The sequence below is a fragment of the Aptenodytes patagonicus genome, chromosome 8 (genome assembly GCF_965638725.1).
Source record: "Aptenodytes patagonicus chromosome 8, bAptPat1.pri.cur, whole genome shotgun sequence".
Lineage (NCBI taxonomy): Eukaryota > Metazoa > Chordata > Aves > Sphenisciformes > Spheniscidae > Aptenodytes > Aptenodytes patagonicus.
In genome coordinates this window covers 25,319,009-25,337,975 of record NC_134956.1, presented here as the reverse complement: position 1 = coordinate 25,337,975, position 18,967 = coordinate 25,319,009, and the positions used below count along the sequence as shown (strand labels likewise).

At 41.3% G+C, this 18,967-nt stretch overlaps 1 protein-coding gene across 12 annotated transcripts in view; it reads left to right on the top strand.

Annotated features, from left to right (window-relative positions):
- TMCC1 (transmembrane and coiled-coil domain family 1) overlaps positions 1-18,967 on the top strand; it is a 212,795-nt gene that overhangs the window by 86,680 nt on the left and 107,148 nt on the right. For 11 of the 12 annotated variants that reach the window (XM_076346759.1, XM_076346752.1, XM_076346748.1 and 8 more), the window contains one exon: positions 1,917-2,163. The exons of the other annotated variant lie outside the window; for it this stretch is intronic. The gene's annotated coding sequence lies outside the window, so the exon portion shown is untranslated. The remainder of the gene's footprint in view (positions 1-1,916; positions 2,164-18,967) is intronic. 12 annotated transcript variants of the gene reach the window in all.

Here is an 18,967-nt window from a genome sequence, read left to right as displayed (position 1 = left end):
ATCACTGAAAGACTACAGGTTTTTTTTTCTGTGTGTTTAAAGAGGTACTTTCTTTAGGAAATGGGTTATATCTAGCAAGTCAGCTCCTCTTCTGGTCCGGTGAATGGTTTGGTGCCTGTTGGTAAGCTGCTGGTGTTTGTATTGAGCGGGCTGCTGTGGCTTGCACTGGAGTTAGGCAAACCTTGTGTTAGTATCTCATCTGGTCTTTGAGAGAAGTCGTTTTGAACCATTCAAAAATAATTGGCGTGATAATATCTTGGGCTGGGTTTCTAGGAATTTTTGCTTAGAGTTCTGGGGGAGGAGTCTTCTCTCCCCACTCACTTCTCCAGCGTGTTTTCCCGATGTGGTGTGTTCTCAGCCGGTTTCATAGCTGTTATCTTCTAATGAAAGCTGGGCTTTGGGAACTGGAATCACTGAGTTTAAGCTATTGCTCAGGCGAGCTGGCTGAGTGGCTTCCCCTTGATGGACCGAAAGTCTTCTCGCCTCTAAAATATGGCTAATGGTTCTCCCTTATGTCTGTCCTCTAAGGCATTGTGAAAGCTGATTACTGCAGTGTGCTTGGATACTGCTTGATGAAATGGTACTTACAGAGAAGATAGTACCCTCTTGATGAGGATATGAGTTTCTTTAGAACTAATAGGGTACTCATGTTAACTCTCTAGGGCAAGAGAGAGGGTAGTATTTCAGTATTAACAGTGAGACTTGTTAAAGTGGTTTGTGGGCAACCAGCTCTAGGTGTCCCTGCTTGAGCAGGGGGGTCAGACCAGATGACCTCCAGAGGTCCCTTCCAACTTCAGCCATTCTGTGATTCTGTGAAGTCGGCACAATGTTCAATAGTGGATAGACTGGCATCTTTAGAAAAAGTGAAGATACGTGAATGAAATGCAATGTGAAGGTGGCAGGCTAGACGTGATTTGTCAGCACTGCTAGAAAGTGAGTAGTCTGCTATGATTTAAATACTTAAATAAAAATTCTTAAAACCCCTAAACAGTCGAGGCACTGGATGTTGTCACAGCACAGCGAGCTGATTCTTTAAGCTTGAATATAAGCTCCAAATTCTTAAAATTGTTCCTCCAGCCAAGCACGTTAAAATGGTCACAGAAGGAAAGGGAAAGGAGAAGGAAACAAGTGATTGTATGGAGTTAAATGTCTTTTTTGCAAAATGGAATCTCTTCATACTTTCAGAGCATTTTATGATAATGCAAAACTAGCTGACCTTTTTTAGGATTATTCTTCTAAAGAAGAATCCTACTGTTGTACCAAAAGTAAAAAACTTACATCACAATAACATTGAACAGCTTCGATTTGGAACCTAGATCTGCCATACTATGTGAAGTGCAAACACAGAATAGAAGGTCTCTGCCCCAAAGAGTTTGTTTTATTAACTTAAATCCAAATTAGATAAGTTCAGAAGTACGCCAACACTCTTAAATGTTTATGCCATGCAGGAACTCCCCTAGTATGTACCTTATATCCATGCTGTGTTGGACTTCCATCACTCTCTGTATTGGTCCTCGTTTTGGACAGCAGCTTAATTCTTTAGTCTGACACCGGTCACACAAGCATTCCTGTGTGAAAATATGCAGTGAACACCAAGGCATCTAATGAACTGGGAAGTTTTGTCTGAAACAAGGCACTCTGCGGTGTGGCGTTGTGTTTTATGCTCTGTTATGATCAAACGTTATCTGAATGCTTAGAGAATTTTCCTCCTTGAGATAATGTATTAGATTAAAGTGCTCAGAATATGAGGTAACTTCAGAAGCTGCTTCTGATTTTAAATACATCAAAGCTAGCAGAAACCTAATATTTCAAATAAGAGTTAATTCTTTTCTCTGAAGGAGACTGAATCTGTGGTGCTGTTTTGTTGCTTATCAGATGTTAATGGTGTTTCTTACTATGCTTGTTAATTTTGGCAGGTCTTTCACCTGTACAAAGAAGCTTTGTTGCCAAGATTTGCTCTGAAAATGACCTACACTACTGACTGCAGCTGTCTGCAAATGTAGAAGCCGATAAATCGTATCTCCTTCCCTCCCTTGACTTTCCTGTTTCCTGTGGAATATATACTTATAAGTATTTTTAAAATTAGACCTCTGTTGAAGACATTTGGATTATAACTGTGAGCATATCTATGCAAAGAGACGAGCTAGCCTGAGCAATTTTGAGGTATGTATGCCTACTATGACTTATAACAAATGGGAAGAAAAGGCCATCTGATTATAGGGCAAAGAGAACTCTAGGTGTATGTTTTCTAGATTCAGATTGATCTGCACCATTATTCATGGTTTTAGCAATGGAATATACATATGCACAGTGAGACTGCATGAGCACCAGAATATCCAGCTGGCATTGTGTGGAGGGTGACCTTGTTTGAACCTGCTGTAGGAATGTTCAAAAGATTCCTTTCAGAGGAGCTTGTGTTGTATGACCTGAGCCTTCACTGCTTGCCCATTCAGTTCTTAAATGCCACAAAGGCCTGTAGAGATTTTCTTCTTCCAAGCATTTGACAGGCATTAAGTAGTCATTGAAATGCACCTGGGAGGCAATGGTAGTTTCTCTATTTGGTTAGATGAAGCATTCAGATGAAGTTAGAAGGTACCTGCCTTGAATTGGAAAGCATCTTCAACGAAGGCTAGAAAAGAAGTAGGTCTTGCTTTCATTCCTGTGCACAGGTCATAGCGCAGTGGTCTTTTTGCTCACTGAAAGCAGCAGTCTTGTAGGGCAATCTGCCTGTAATGTACAAGACTAGCAGAGCTGGGTGGGCTTTGCTTTGTGACTGTCCCACCTTTGGGTGGACACCAGCTGGGATGCCAGCTTTGTCCCACCCAGGTAACAGAAGATGGAGAACCTTAGTTGTTTAAGACTTGCAGAAATTCACCAGCTTCCACAGCTGTATTTTACCTTAAGGCTTTTAGCTGTACTTTCCTATTGAATTCTAAACCTGGAATGAGGAAGTCGGCTAACTTCCTCTGTATGGGCTTAGAAGAGGCCAGTGTGCACTGATAACATCTATTGACTCTCCTTTCGTAAACTAGTTGGACATGGTTATCTTTTCTGTGATGTAGATGTTCAGGCTAATGCTCTGGGGCAGTGGCAGTCTTATCAGTTAATGGTGGGTTACAGCGAAAGGTAGCCAAACACATCTCTGTCTTCCAGGAAAGACTGATTATTCATTAGTCTTTTTTTTTTATTCCAAAAAGGAAAACTAATGTGCTGAAAGTAGGTATCTTGACTGAATCATTCAGCATGCTACGTTGCTGTACAGTATGTATTTAGCAGACACACTTTTCTTAAGAGCTTTTATTCATGAGCTCCAATGATTCAGGCTGAGATGATACTGGAGGGACACAGATCTAACCTACCTACCTGTCTGGCTTAATAGCCTGATGATGTTGTTCCTATAACAGGAAGGCAAAATGGACTGTGTCTGCAATGCTAGTGTAAACTGTAATTGGCAGTGAAGTGCTGTGGTTGAGAAGAGGATCCTTATCTGTACTGCAGGTATTCCTCCCATCATTCCCCTACAAGCAGGCTAGGATCAAGGGGTGATAGGTTGGTAAATTTCTCTATTATGAGTGGGCAGAACTTAGCATGGGAAACTTTAAATGTATTCCTTAGTCTAACCTGGGCATTGTTATTTGGCTGTGGTAGTATACTAAAATAGCATTGGGCAGAAAAGTATTTTTGTTTCCTGTGAACTGCTTTCATGAAAACTGGAGAAATGCACCAGAGCTTCAGGAGTGAAATGGTTTGCTGAGCTGCCCATTATGATCTTAGTGTGTGTTTTAGATAGTGTACCAGGGACTTGGATTCTGTAACCCAACTAGGTGCCTTTTTTAGTTGTATATAAATAAGTTACGGTCTCTGTAATTCCATCAATTAAAATCAGTGCGCGTTGCCCAAAAAAGCTGCTGTTCTGTGAAAATTGAACAATTCCTGCAGTAGCTCTGAAAACCTGTAAGAATATGTAGATTTCATGTGTCCCTAAGCAAGGAATTAATCTTTATTTCCTTATCTGTAAGATGAGGTTGATCTACCTTTGTAAAACATTCCGTTTCATGAAAAGCATCGTTTCAGTGTTGTTTGCAGTAGCTGCAGTTTCATTATTTAAACTCATGTGACTAAAAGTGAATACTAATGTGTGGAGTGGCAAAGAATTTGAGTATAAGGGGTTTTTTTGATATAAAGAAATGTTCTGAAAGGTGAAATTCTGTACATTGGAGAATGTTGCTCTAAAAGTGCCTTACAAGGTGTCTAAAAAGTTTCAAAGAACGTTAAAGGGCACTGAGATGTTGAGATGGATGGTAGTGCCATTGATTCAACTTGTGTGATGGGTTACGATAAGTTTGCAGATGCCTACTTACAGTTTCTTCAGAGAGAAATTTGGCAAATTTCAGTCTTTTTCAGATTTGTGTGAGCTGGTTGGTCTCCCTTAACAAATTCCTTGGTGGCCTCTCTTTGTCCTAGAGTTGTTGGCTGTTATTTTCCGGGAAGCTAGTTGCCATGGTGATTATCCTGTTAGCAAATAAATGTGTTTTTCATGATCTCCAGGTATACTAGTTTGGAGCAAAAAGACTGTAGCCTTTCCCGGGATTGATAGAAGTACTACACCCATAGAGGCTCAGTGTTTGTAAATCATTGCCTGTGGGAGAGCACTGAACAAGCATCTTGTGCTTTAGTGGGTCGTAGTAGTAAGGTGTAATATCACTTGTCTGCAAGGTTACCTCTGTTACTATGAGTCTGAGGCTGAATAATGCTTAAAATTGGAGAAATGAAAAAAGAGCGATTTTTGGTCAGGATCTGTTATGACTAAACTTACCCGATGCAGGCCTGTAATGGTTGACTGACCGGTAAGGTGAAAGCGCTGTTTGTGGAAAACAGTCCCTTAAAGGTGTGTGGTGCTGTGATCCTTCGCCGTGTTGGCTTTCAGTTGGTATAACCTCTAGCTCTGGTCTTCAGCGTTCCTGTTGGAGCTGAGATGCTATTCGTGTTGCACCACTGTTTGTTTTCAGCTCCTTAAAGCTGGGGCAGTGAGATGTGGTCCCAGCTGCACCTGCCTGTGCCAGTGCTGTAGCATGGGAGCTGCAGCTTGCTGTGAAACCCCTGCACATCTGTCTCCTCATACTCCTCCAGAAGTAGGTCACAAAAGTGGGATATGCCTGTGTCGTTGCTAGGGGAAAGCAGAGGTTGATGTGGCTCGGTGGCCGTTGATTAACATTAAATTCTTTGCTGGGGAAGAGCATGAACTGGATATGTAAACCTTTTCTTAATGGGAAGAGCTTGGTTAGTTCGCATTGAATACCTATGAGAAGTTTGACTCCTTGGTCTGCAGAGTGTCCTCAGGTGTAGAGAAGTGAGAGGTTGTTGCTTGTGGTGGGAATGGGGAGGCTGCTTGCTGGTCTGCAGAGCAGTTTCCATGCTGGTCACGCTTTGCTGCGGGTGTTGGTTTTCAGACGCTTTGTTGTGCTGAAAGAGTAAGTTTTGGTTCTGGTTTACCGAAGTCCTTTAAATGCCTCAGCTGCAATTTCACTTTGTGGGAGAAGAAAAAAAAATCTGAAGTGGTTTTTGGTCTAGTGTTGGTTTAACTCCTTGATGAGTGTCTCAAGTTTTCATCTCTAAAAAGAGTCTGTGCTAGTTGAGACAGTCTAAGAAAAATTTTTTTTAAAAAAGTATAAAAGCAAAATTTATGTGTGTGTCACAGATGACACTCCCAGAGTCACTTGAGTTTTTAGGATCAGATTTAACCGGGGTGCCCAAAAGATGCCAGTTGTAACGACTAAACTCTACTAGCTTCTGAACTCCTCTGGCTTCCTAAAGAAAAGTGCCCATTGAGGGTTCTTTTGTTCTGGCATCTGTCACTTGCTGGGAATGCATCTATATTCATGGTGCCTTCCAATAACTACTGACTTCAGTCCTCCTCTGCTGAAAACAGGCTCCCTCTACTCTTCTCTGAGGTGCTGTGTGTATTCTCTAGTGAGCTTGCCCAAGGAAGCCTTCAAATATTAATATAAACAGCAAATACAACAAATTGCTGTTTAGAGAACAGTCAGATACGTTTTTTGGTTGCTGCTAAAATGAGTTAAGAAATTGTTCTAACTTTTTTTCCTGGCTCCCCCTGCTCTGGTTCCTAAGCTAGTTTTTCTTTTTAAAATTTAGATCACTTTAAAGAGCAGAGTTAGGGAATTGAGCAGATAACTAGCAGAACAGAGGGGATGGCAACCTTCAGTGGAGGATGCCAGGGGGAGCAACAGCATTTTTGCTTGTTGGCTCCTGCCAGTTTGGGCTAATCTGACTGTGCTCTAAGTTACCCTTCATCTGTAAATAGTTTAAAAAAAAAAAAAAAAACCTCCAGGTAATTGGGTACTTCTAGGTCATTAATGGACAAGCATCTTTAATTGTGATGACACAGTTAATACTTGTCCTTATGGTTTAGTGATAAAACGTCACAACTGTGGATATTCAGGTATACAAGGAAATATTTTAATTATGCAGAAGTGTAAACTTTTAATGAAGTATGCTTTTTATCCAGGAAGTAAAGTCTGTCTTCAGCTTTTTTTTAGATGGTTTTGCTGAAATAAAAGGTCAGACTGCAAACTTCCACCCAAAGAGAGACAAATAACCTATAATCCAATTACTTAAGCCATTTCTCATTATTTTTGTGTGTGTGTTTGTGGAGATAATGGTAAATCAGCTGAAGGCTGTCTGGAGTTGAGTATGAAGCTGTACCAACAGTGAATTTTGGCCTGGTTTCCTCAGGCAGTCTCTGCCAATCACAAAATAAAACAATACACTTGCACAGAGAATCACTATAGGCACTGACGGTTGTGAAACTTAAAGGAGGATCTTTACCCCTTTAAATTGGCACTTAACTTTTTTAAAAAAAAAAAATGCTTATGCTTTAGCAAACTCCAGGAACTGGCAGTGACCCGCTATTGCTGACCCACCTTTTTTGTGCAAGGTTATTAAGGAAGTGCTAGAATAGCATGGGTTTTCTGTTCTGTGGTCATGCTATATGAGACTTTGAAAAGATAAGCATGTGTTTCAAAAAGAAAAGAACTGTCACTATCTCTAACCTTGTTCAGTTGCTTTGAGGATGGCAGCTTTTAGGTTGAGAACCACTGTGCTCTGCTGACATCTGAGCCTCCACTCTTTATTCATGAGAAAGTCCAGCAGGTGTATGTGATCCGTGTAGGAGTTGTAGCCTTACTTGGTCCCTCATTAGTAGACAACGAGCAATCATTTGTTGAACACTCCTAGTTCAATGTTAGCTTCTTACTAGCTCTTGCACATAATGGTAAAAGACAGGATTATTACTGGATGGCACCATTTGTGGGCTGGCAGAGTAGTTTCATCTGCTCGTGGTGGATGATATAATTGGACTGTTCCAATACCTGAGCTAGTCTATATAGTTGTCTATAACAGTGCAGTTCATAGTGTGGTTATAACATGCATATCTATATGTTAAGCAGTACTAAAAAAAGCTACTTGATTTCAAGGACCACTATAGAAACTCAGTACTGTCTTACATCCTGAGAAGTGTATTTTTGTCCTGTTAGAAAAGATAAAAGGGGATAATTGGTTGGAGTGATGTTTCTCCATTTGGAGTAGTTCCCCAGATAGGGATCTGTGTTACTGATGAGATGGCATAAGAAAACTCATGATTTGGAGGCATCCTTGTATTACAGTTTATTTCTTTTCTCACGTATTCATGTTGATTCATTGCCTGAGATGTTTTGTCTCCATGCTTTGCATCAGGATTGTGATCGAGTATAGCTATTGGTCCTGTTCTCCCTGACTGGATGATCTCAAGAGTGGATACCTGCAGTGTTCAGTGAGGCTGTGCTTTAAAATAGCAGTTGATGTGGCTGTCTCATGGAACAATATTCTCTACTCCGTGCCTTTGGCACTTAATGTCATGATTCATCATCAGGTTCTGCTGATTTTTAATGCCTGAAGTAGCACTCTAAAAGAAATTGGTAAAATGTTCTGTAGCAAGGATCATAATAAATTGCAGCTGAACTTAATGCATGACCTTTGGTGGCAGTGGAGAGTAATTGATAGGTATTTACCAACAATTTGGTGTGAAAAATGGTATTTACTGAAACTGGGACTTCCTGAACAAATTTGATCTTAAGTGGGTTTGATCTTAAGTTTCAAAACAACTTCTTTCAAAACAGAAATGCCAGAGAAAGGAACCTATTGTGCAATAAAGGCAAAGATTACTAATTTATCTTGTGACCAGATGCAATATTGGTGTGAAAAAGATGTGCATTTTTTTACTCTGATGGATGGAAGTTCATTTCTTGGGGTTTTGAAATTGGAGTTACTGATTTTTTTTTTTTTAGTTTTGTTGGAATTCCTGTAAACAGCTGCTTTCGTGGCCTTTCAGTACCCATCATGTAGCTGCCTCTGTGCTGCTCAAATTATCTTTGTTCTTCGTCTTTTTTTTGTTGGGGACGTCACTACAGACATGTTTATTGTTTGCCACCAGTGCAGCACCTTTACAATTCTGGTGTAGGTATGGCTCTCTTACAATGGCAATTGCTAAGGAAGAGCCAACCTGAGATCAGACTACTTAGCTGCAAAACTTCCATCTAACATCTCCAGAGACCTTGGAGGAGGCAAAGGTGGCAATGAAAGCAAAGTTTAAAATCACAACATCTAAAGGAAGGCTGACACTCCAAAATCTGCAACTGCCCGTGCTTGGGAGAGAAATTGAGACTGTGGTGAGCAGGCTGGCTCCTTCCTCCTAGTTCCAGGTTTAGGAATTTTCTGGCCCCAGTGTGAAAGAGCTAATTTGTTTGAATCTTCATTACCTTCTTTTTTTCCTCTTTTCAGTTTTACCTTTTTTTAATCAGTTCAGGAGATGTTCGCCTATAAATGTGTTCAAATATTCGTGACTATTAATCAAAGTCCATCTGAAAAAAGTGATGGAAGGAAAGCTTTCTGAGATTTAAAGCTGAAACAATGTAGGAAACATTAATCTCAATCTTCTGAGAGTTTTAAGAAATTAATTGATAACAACTATAGAGGGAAGTCATTAAAGTTTGGCTTGGGAAATAGAATCATAGAATAGTTAAGGGACCTCTAAAGGTCATCTAGTCCAACCCCCCTGCCATGGGCAGGGACATCTTCAACTGGATCAGGTTGCTCAGAGCCCCGTCCAACCTGACCTGGAATGTGTCCAGGGATGGGGCATCCACCACCTCTCTGGGCAACCTGTGCCAGTGTTTCGCCACCCTCGGCGTAAAAAATGTCTTCCTTATATCTAGTCTAAGTCTACCCCCCTTTAGTTTAAAGCTATTCCCCCTTGTCCTGTCGCAACAGGCCCTGCTAAAAAGTCTGCTGCCATCTTTTTTATAAGCCCCCTTTAAGTACTGATAGGCTGCAATAAGGTCTCCCCGAAGCCTTCTTTTCTCTAGGCTGAACAACCCCAACTCTCAGCCTTTCTCCATAGGAGAGGTGTTCCATCCCCCTGATCATTTTTGTGACCCTCCTCTGGACCTGCTCCAACAGGTCCATGTCTTTCTTATGCTGAGGGCTCCAGAGCTGGACACAGTACTGCAGGTGGGGTCTCACCAGAGTGGAGTAGATGGGCAGAATCCCCTCCCTCGAGCTGCTGGCCACGCTGCTTTTGATGCAGCCCAGGATACGGTTGGCCTTCTGGGCTGCGAGCGCACCTTGTCGGCTCATGTCCAGCTTTTCATCCACCAGTACCCCCAAATCCTTCTCGGCAGGGCTGCTCTCCATCCCTTCATCCCCCAGCCTGTATTGATACTGGGGGTTGCCCCGACCCAGGTGCAGGACCCTGCATTTGGCCTTGCTGAACCTCATGAGGTTCACACGGGCCCACTTCTCGAGCTTGTCCAGTTCCCTCTGGGTGGCATCCCGTCCCTCTGGTGTGTCAACTGCACCACTCGGCTTGGTGTCATCTGCAAACTTGATGAGGGTGCACTCGATCCCACTGTCTATGTCACTGATGAAGATATTAAACAGTACCGGTCCCAATACGGACCCCTGCAGGATGCCACTCGTCACCAATCTCCATCTGGATATTGAGCCATTGACCACTACCCTCTGCGACCATCTAATCAGTTCCTCACCCACTGGACAGTCCACCCATCAAATCCATACCTCTCCAGTTTAGAGAGAAGGATGCTTAATATGATTGGGAATAGGCTAGAATATGGGCAGCTTGCAATAAAAATGTAAATCAAGGGGAAACTTTGAAAGTGAACCACAACTGCATAACCAAACATTACCTTATTTTGTCTTCATGTTCAAGTGCTCACCAATTCAATCTTGGTAAGCATTCACTTAAGTAAACCTCAGGCACTTTATGAGTAAATGGACAGACTAATAAGGATTTGTAAGGGTTAAATTATTCTAGCTGTGGAAAAAATTAATTCCTATTCTATAAGAAAAGTCACTGATGGATTTCTTCTAGATGATAAGTGTTTTTCCTGAAGTTGCTGCTAAAACTATACTTTTGATAACTTCTGAAATCAGGAAGACATCAAGATATGTAGTTCCAAGAAAAGAACTCCTGGCTTTCTTGGTAAGGAACATGGGTTCAGGCTCTTTGGGAGACAGTGATCGATGTTGCCTCTCCAGACCTCCTGTAGTAAATTTTTGCCCCTCACTGGGACCTGTCAAGCAGAATGTTTTCTGGAGCTTTAAGTCCTTTGAGCTTGCTACCCATTTGTGTTTATTGGTATAATTTTCTCGATCTCCAGGACATGGGGAAAAGCCTGAGTAAATAATAGGTGAGGAACAGGTATAGCAGGTTCTAGACCAAAGATGTCAGAATTAGTAACAGACTTCTCTATTCCAAGAGCTCTTCAATTACGTAACTGCCATAGCTATGTATTGATGCTGTTTTTTTTAAAAAAAAAAGTTTGGTAATAGAATTTGAGTAGTGGGAGAAGTCCCTAAAGATACAAAACTCTTGCATATTAATCGCTTACGTGTAAAAAATTCATTAAAACCCTTTGCGTGAACTCTTTTGTTCTGTATCTCTAATATGAGAGGGAAATCTGAAATGATAGCCTAGTAGAAATTGTTGTCTAAGAGTGAGTAATTAGAGTGGTGGAAGGGCTGGGTGTTTTGGGTATTTTACAAAAAAAAACCCTGTAGCTGTTCGGTCTGGTCAGTTAAATATGGCTTTTGAAAAGTATCTGGTGATTGCTTTCTTCATGTTGGTCTTTACTGAGAAGATGAGTCTTCAAGTATCCCAGATCCCTGTGACAGTGGGAAGGTCCAGAGCAAGACAGACTCCTCCTTGGTGAAGGAAGACCAGGTTAGGAAACACTTAAAACAAGTTCACGGGCATAAGCAAGTCCATGATACCTGATGGGATGCACCCATGAGCACTGAGGGAGCTGGTTGATGTCATTGCAAGGCCACTCAGTTATCTTGCAAAGGCTGTGGTGATCAGGGAAGGTGCCTGAGGACTGGAAGAAAGCAAGTGCCACCTCTGTCTTCCAGAAGGAATCTTTTAAGAAAGAGGATCCAGAGAACTGTGGATGGGTCAGCTTGCCTCCATCTCGGGGAAGGTGATGGAACAAATAATGCTGGAAACGATTTCCAAGCATGTTAAGGACAAGGAGGTGACTGGAAGTAGTCAGCATGGCTTTAGGAAGGGGAAATCACGCCTGACCAGCCTGATAGCCTTCTGTGTGGAGATGATTGGATGGTGGATGAGGGGAAAGTGGTGAATGTTGTTTACTTCAACTTGAGTAAGGCTTTTAACACGTTCCCCCAGTTCAGCCAGTTTCCCATGCACCTCAGTGTCCGCATACCTAGCCTGTACTTCCTCAGTTTGTCTATGAAGTTTGTGGTCAGAGCTGCATAAAGTCCTGGTGGAGGTCAGTCACTAGTGGAGTACTGCAAGGGTTGATACTGGGTCCAATACTGTTTAACCTCTTCATTAATGGCCTAGATGATGGGGCCAGGTGCACTGTGAGCAAGTTTACAGATGGTGCAAGATGAGAAGTTGATATACCAGGTGATTGTGCTGCCATTCAGAGGTACCTGGGTAGGCCTGAGAAATAGGCAGACAGGAACCTAATGAAGTTCAACAAAGGGAAATGTGAAGTCCTGCACCTGGGGAGGAACCACCCCATGTAGCAGGTGGTATACCCTATATGGGCCACACTATATACCTGTATACATGCTGGGGGTCCAACAGGCTGGAAAGCAGGTCTGCAGAAGGCAACCTGGGAGTTCTGGCGGACACCCAAGTTGAGCAACGGTTCTGTAAGGAGCCATTAACATGGGTCTTGCTTGGGTTTGGTTCTGGTTATAAGCCTGCATCTCCTCAGTGGTAGGTAAACTTCAGCCTCATTTCAAACAAATCTGCTCCCTTTTTGTGCTGCTCTGGGTAGGGATTTTGTGGATTTTTTTCATGTGGACTCTGCCATGAATGTGGGAGGAAACATTCTGGTTTTGGCTGAGGCTTTAAATGTATGACTACTTGATTCCCATTGGCAAGCAAGTCGTCAAGCCCAGTTTCTTTATACCAAAATCGCCGAGTTAACTACTGTCTTTGTGCAGTTGGATGTGGAGGTGGATATTGAAGAGCTAGCTATATTTGTGTGTGTGGCTGCTTAGCTGTGCTGTGTTTGTGCAATTTGTGTGTGTTCTCTCTAAAAGGGCATAATTAGATCTATTAGAAGAAAAGGACCATAGATGGGCATTGGTATTTTTATTGCTTAAGTCCAAAAAGTGTAGGCCTTTACTCCTTCTAAAAGCCTTCTCAAGACTAGTCAGCTAAAGTTGAATGTATCTGACCTTGCAGTGAAATATTCATTATGTTCGTGCCAAGAAAGGTGATTAAATGTGGAACAGTGATCATACTTCTGGTATATGAAAACTTGCACTAAAAAGCTCCTATATTAGTGCACAAGCAATAAAATAAACCTCAGCATGCTTGGGCTGCACATGTTCATGTTCAGTGAACGAAGGAGGGAAGTCACAACTCCCATGTGGTAACAGTTGCATCTACAGCTGACACTGACTCAGTTTCCAAATGCATGCTGTTGTGCTGTAATGAGGAGTTGCGGCTACATTGGGTTCCTTCCTCAGCACTAAAGCAGCCTGGCAGCATGCCCATGTACTTCAGGACAGGTACTTGTGACTCTGCTTGGACCGCATTCCTGAGGCACAAGGGCTAGTTTGCCACTATTTCTACTTGGTAGGATACATATGTACTCAGTTATATTGTTCCTTGTCTCAAGCTGTGCTTGAGCTACCTGAGACTTGGAGAAGTGGCTGTAATGAGTCAAGTTAAAAACACATTATGCCCATATCCTATTTCTGTTGGCAGCTGGTAACAGATTCTTAGGAATGAGTGTAGGGTAGTCTTTTACCGGTAGGACCTCCCAGCCTCTGTCAAGTGTTGGCTGAAAGACTCTAAGCAGTGTTTAATGGGCAAACTGAACGTCTTGTTTGTAGCACTGCAGGGAGGGACTTGCTAATGCTTAATTAGGAAAAAAAGAGCCATTTAAACAAACCAGCCCCAGATTAAGGTCATTACTGTTATACCAATATATTTTTTTAAGAGTTGCACTTAATTAAAAGCTCCCTGGACTAGCTCACTTGAAGAAAGATCAGGAAGGACAATTTTCTTCTGAAGAGTAGGGATGAAACTGTCGTATCATGAATATGAGACAGTTTGGAAGTGGTAGAGCAATGTAAGCCATCAGTTTGTTAGTGAGTCCTGTTAACCTCTGATTGGAATTTGTCTGTCTTGCCTGCTTTGCGTCATGTTTTAAGCAATACTAATGCAATGAGCTGCCAGGTTTTGCAGCCTGCAAACAGGTTTTTCCAATGACAGTGGTCTTCAGACAGTAGAGCTTTTCAGGTATCCTTCTCAAAAGCATGGAGGGAACTATCACGAGATGCATATAGCTGCTTTGAGTCCAAGTTTTATGTCTGTAGAGAGTGGTTAAGATACACTGTTTAGAGCAGATGTGTTAAAGATCTGGGTTGCAGTACAGGGATGGTTATCAGTGTTTTAGATTAGCAGATGTTTCCCCATTTTGGGACTGAATATGGTTTGAATTAGTCTTTGTAAACCATTTAAAGTCAAACTTCTATTTTGTAACTCATTTGATGCTAAATACCAGTGGAAGGCTTTCATATACATAATACCAAGAGCACGTGAATCAATGGGAAAAGCATTGTGATTTTGCTGAGCCGAATGAAAACTTCTTTTGATCTGTCTTTTAGTCTCAGTAAGTTGAGTCAACACTTCTGAAAGATTGGAGAATTAATACTGGTTTTGAGTCATCAGGGGGAGTATTTTACCACTCTGTGCCAGGTTAGTTCTACTTTTTTCTTTCACAGTCATTGTAAACATGATACTTTCCAAAATTCAGGGCTAAAAGCACATGTTAAAATCGCACATAGCGTGGGTTGGTGGTAGATGATATCTTTCTTTACAAGCCTGCTAATTTAACTTGCTTTAACCCTCTTACAACTGCAAGCCTGGAATAAACCTTTCTTTTAGAACTAGAGGTGCTAAATCTTGCCAGCTTCTGTGCTGGCATTGTCATGGATGAATCTGCTAGGAGTTAAAATGAGAGGCCATCTCTTTTTTTTTTTTTTTTTTTGACTAGCATGCTTAAAAGTCTCTCTGTAATGCCTGAAATAGCTGTAGTGTAACCTTTTGTCTTCCCTTGGAAGTGGAATGAAAATACCTGTATTTCCACTTTGTGGTTCACTTGTTCCTGACATTTGAGTGAGCTTTGACACATTGAAAGTGGCAGCATCTCCAGGCAGACAGGCAATGAGGATAAGAGCAGCTTTGATCTCTTTCCCCCCGGCCTGTTCCTCTCCTGAGAAGGTCCTGCCAAAATGTTTGGCATGGCCTAGCAATGTTGCATTTTTCCAGAGGCTGGAGAATCTGATCCAGATAATGCAAATGTTAATACCAAAAGTGGATAATAGGAGTGCAGCTGACCACAGAAACATTTGAGATGGTTCAAGGAGTTAAATCTGCTCCAGTGAAAGATTTCGTTAAAGAGGGGGAAGCTAAAAGAAACTGAATTACTCCCTTTTCATCTTTGCATGTATAGAATTCATTTGGTATTTGAAGACAGGCTTTTATTGTTGCTGTACTACTCTGAACAGGCTCAGTATAGGCTCCTGCCTGTGAAGGAAGTACTTCCATAGCTGGTCTTAACCACATAAATGAAACAATTGCGTCTGCTGCAGTGAAACTGGGACATATTTCTGCTGCTATATATCTCTGCAATAGTGAAAACTGATAAAGCAGCTTAAAATGGTTTCTTCAAACAACGAACTGTGGCTTGTTTTGACAAATAGGACTTGGCGCTTAAAGTTGCATTTTTAAATGAGACAGACACTTAACGACTGTATATTGCTGTAGCAGTTTTTCCTTGTCATGGTCCACATAAGCCTGGAGCTTTCTCCATCTCTGAGTTGAGAGGGGAGCAGATTGTGCCAATGGCCATGTTTTCTCTCTGTTCCTTATGCATTTTCCCAAAACATCACATATCTTAATTTATCTTCACCTTCTTGCCATCCTCTAGGCTGTGGGGCTTTTAGCTTCCCTTTGATTTTCCCCTTAGCCTCAGTGAGTGTGCCTGCAGGCCGCTGGGATGGACCCAGCCATTGCTGCCTGTTTTGGACTGTGCACCTGGGACTGTCTGTGTCATCATTTTCTCTTCCCTGCTCGAGTCCTTGATACCACACTGCAATTGCTTATGACTTTACTGCATGCTGGAATGTAGAGAGTTTGGTCATGTTATTAAAAACCCCACAAATAATACGCAGATCTTCGTTGTTTGTCTACTCAGTTGTGAGCTCTGCCTTCAAATTCTAAGTATATGCAGGCATCTAGTGAAAAATGACTTGTTGCTGATGATAATGTTAGCCAGTACCTCTCTCTTGCAATCCTGGTCTATTTATTCCTTATTTCCATACATACAGAGCTCTCTTCTTTGTGGAAGACCAATATTTTGAATATTTGCTTAATACTACTTCACTCTTTTCCTTTAGGGAAGGTAGTTTCTCTGTTTACAAAATGCAGTATTTGAACTGTAAAAATGAAATTATTTTTGTTTTGAGTCCTTGCTGAAGCTGATGTGAGTTCCCATTGCTCCAGTTGTTGTGGCCATAGCTTCAGATATGAGATTTTTGATAACACCATTTTGGAGTAATTGTGCCCTGTCTCTGTACTGCCTCCCTTCTTTAACCTTATCCTAAAGTTGTTATAACCAACTCTGTGGTCAGATTCTTTCCCCAGTCCCGTTTTCCACCAAAGCTGAGTTAATTTTTTTGTTTTGTTTCACATCGCAGCCCCAGAAACAGCTATGCCTACAACAACTAAAATGGTGGTATGTCACGGTATGGGACTGAAAATGAACCACGGGGGGGCAAAAGAGGTTGGAAATTCTTTAAATTGCTATTTCTGTCATACTTCTTGTATTGCGAAAGGCCAGCCTCAGATTCCTACTTGAACTGTGGCTGGAGATGGTCCCTTCAGATGCCCTCCAGTGAAGTGCTGAATTCAGAATATGCAGTTGTCTGGTTTGTAGAACATGTAAACATGGTTACAACTTTTTTTCCCTTTAGCAGAGCAGAGATGTTCTTGAGGAAATGCTGCAGTTTGGCTTTCCTTTCAATTTGGTTTTGAAGAAGGGTAGGTGAGGATGTGGCTTTTCTGAGATGGATCGCTAAATCAAGTGAAAGTGTCAGCTGTCGGTCATGTCTTGGCAAACTGCACAGTGGTAAATTGCAGCCTTGTGTAACTTCTTTCACAGTATACATACTTGTGGTGTGCACAATGTAAAACTACTAGTTTTTGATTCATCTTGTTAAAAAAAGTCTTGCTAGTAGGCAAGTTTCCTCTTATGTCTAGTAAAACAGACAGTCTTTATATGAATTCTTTGTATATACCCAGATCCATCAAACTTGTTTTTCTTCTGAACTTTTAAGTACATTCACAAAAAAAAATCTGGAAAATGTGTATGATGTATGTAATTGCAAATGTTGGCAAATCAGAAGACTCTAGTTAAATCTTTCTTTAACCTTGATTTAGCTTTCTTGAAGCACTGGTTTTATGAATTTGATGGCAAATAGCCTGTGTAGCCTTTTCCACGACTATTTTTAAAGTGCTTTTGGTAGGTTCCAGATATGGTACTGTACACCATCTGTTCATAAGCAAATCAGAAGGTGGCAGCAGTGAGAGATCATGTAGGTATGACATTAACCTTATAAGGGTAAATTTTAAGTTTGGTTCTCTGCTCCAAAAGTCTTACATAACCTAAAGGCAGCTTCTTGGCCTTTCTATGTTTTTTCATCTGAAAACTAGGGAAGTTATAGTAATTCAATATAACGTAGGAGCATTCCAAGAGTAAATTCATAGACTACTCACCTGTTATGAGGGTAATGTAAACCTATAAATACTTCATGTAGCTAATAAATTCATCAGGGGTGAAGGAAGTGCTTTAAAGAAAACCAGTGCTTTTTAGAAGGAAGAACAAGAAGCTCTACTAAACTGTGGAACCAGTAACATTGCCCCACAGTCAGACTTATTATGGAATACCAGCTCTAGATGCAGCAGCACAGTCTTGAAAGTCTTCTAATAAATTTACATGTCGCAAGCTATAGAAATATAGCTGAAATATTTTGCTTTGATTTTCATGTGACGTTTATAGCATATACCAGAAACTGAATGATTATGTATTGGTACCTCTGCATGGTTCTTCATTTTGGAGAGGTCTTGACCTCTACTTCATAGGTTTGATTCAGACAACAGCGTAAACACTGAGTTACTGGAATGTTCAAAGAGGGATGGAAAAGACTTCACTGGCAAGTGGTTGTACTGCTAAGCAGTAGAAACATTTCTGAAAACCAGTCACTGAACTTTAAGCCACTGCAGTTTCCTAATAAACAAGGAAAATTTCCTAATCTTTGATATTTATGTCTGTGGTCCTTACACTGTGAACTTCTAACTTTGCAGAAGAACCATTGGTCTTTATATTCACAGCAATGAATGAGCGGTACTTCTTATAGGACGGTAATTTAGAGGTTGCCCATGGGTGGTGTTGAAGATGCTTGATTCTGATGTGGGTGTATTCAGGAAGATGTTTCTTAAAGTAATTAGAAGGAGAAAGGGATCTGTCGCTCATTAAGAGAGTGTTTGGTATCTGCTCATCTGTGACGAGTGCAATTTTCTCTTATCTACGGGATTAATATTTGAGCTTTCAGGAACAAAAAACTGTGTGCATTAGTTTTGTTGGTCAGCAGTATTAAATATAAAGTTATAGGAAGGAACTGTTTCAACAGGATGTGGATCTGAGAAGAGGCTGATGTTGAAAAATCACCTTCTGGTATGTCTATGAACATGCTACCCTTGCACAGTATGAGCATGTGAACCATTAATGGATGCAGGGGTAGAACTGGTGAATACATTTTAGTGTGCCAAAGCATAAAATCTTCTGCTTATGAACCCTCTGAAATGACCATTTGTTAATGTGAATGGGGAAGGCGTGGGAAAAGGTGACTCTCCCTCCCTCCCCACTTCTGCTCCAGAGAAGAGGAGGACAATTCTGAATGCCTTTTGAGTGACTTCAAGGATCTGCTCCCACCCACTTTTCCTTGCAGGATACTCACCCCTAACAAATGAGTGGATGGACTGTCTAGATCTATTTTAGGCTTGTGAGGATTCTCAGAGAGAGGTTGTATGTCTCATGTTTTGTATGGGCTCAGACATAGTGCCATTTTTGTCCTTGAACATCTTAAAAATCTTGTTAAGTTGTTCCTTGGTGATGATCATGTAATTCATACATAAACACACTGCCAGCCTCTCTGTTATTTTATTAACAGTGTGCTGGAGCGAGTTTTTGTGTATTTATAGTGCATGTGTCAGTTGACTTAAATAATCCTTTTACCAAAAGGATACAGTTGGCTACCTCTATAAAATTCAGTAGCTTGGCAT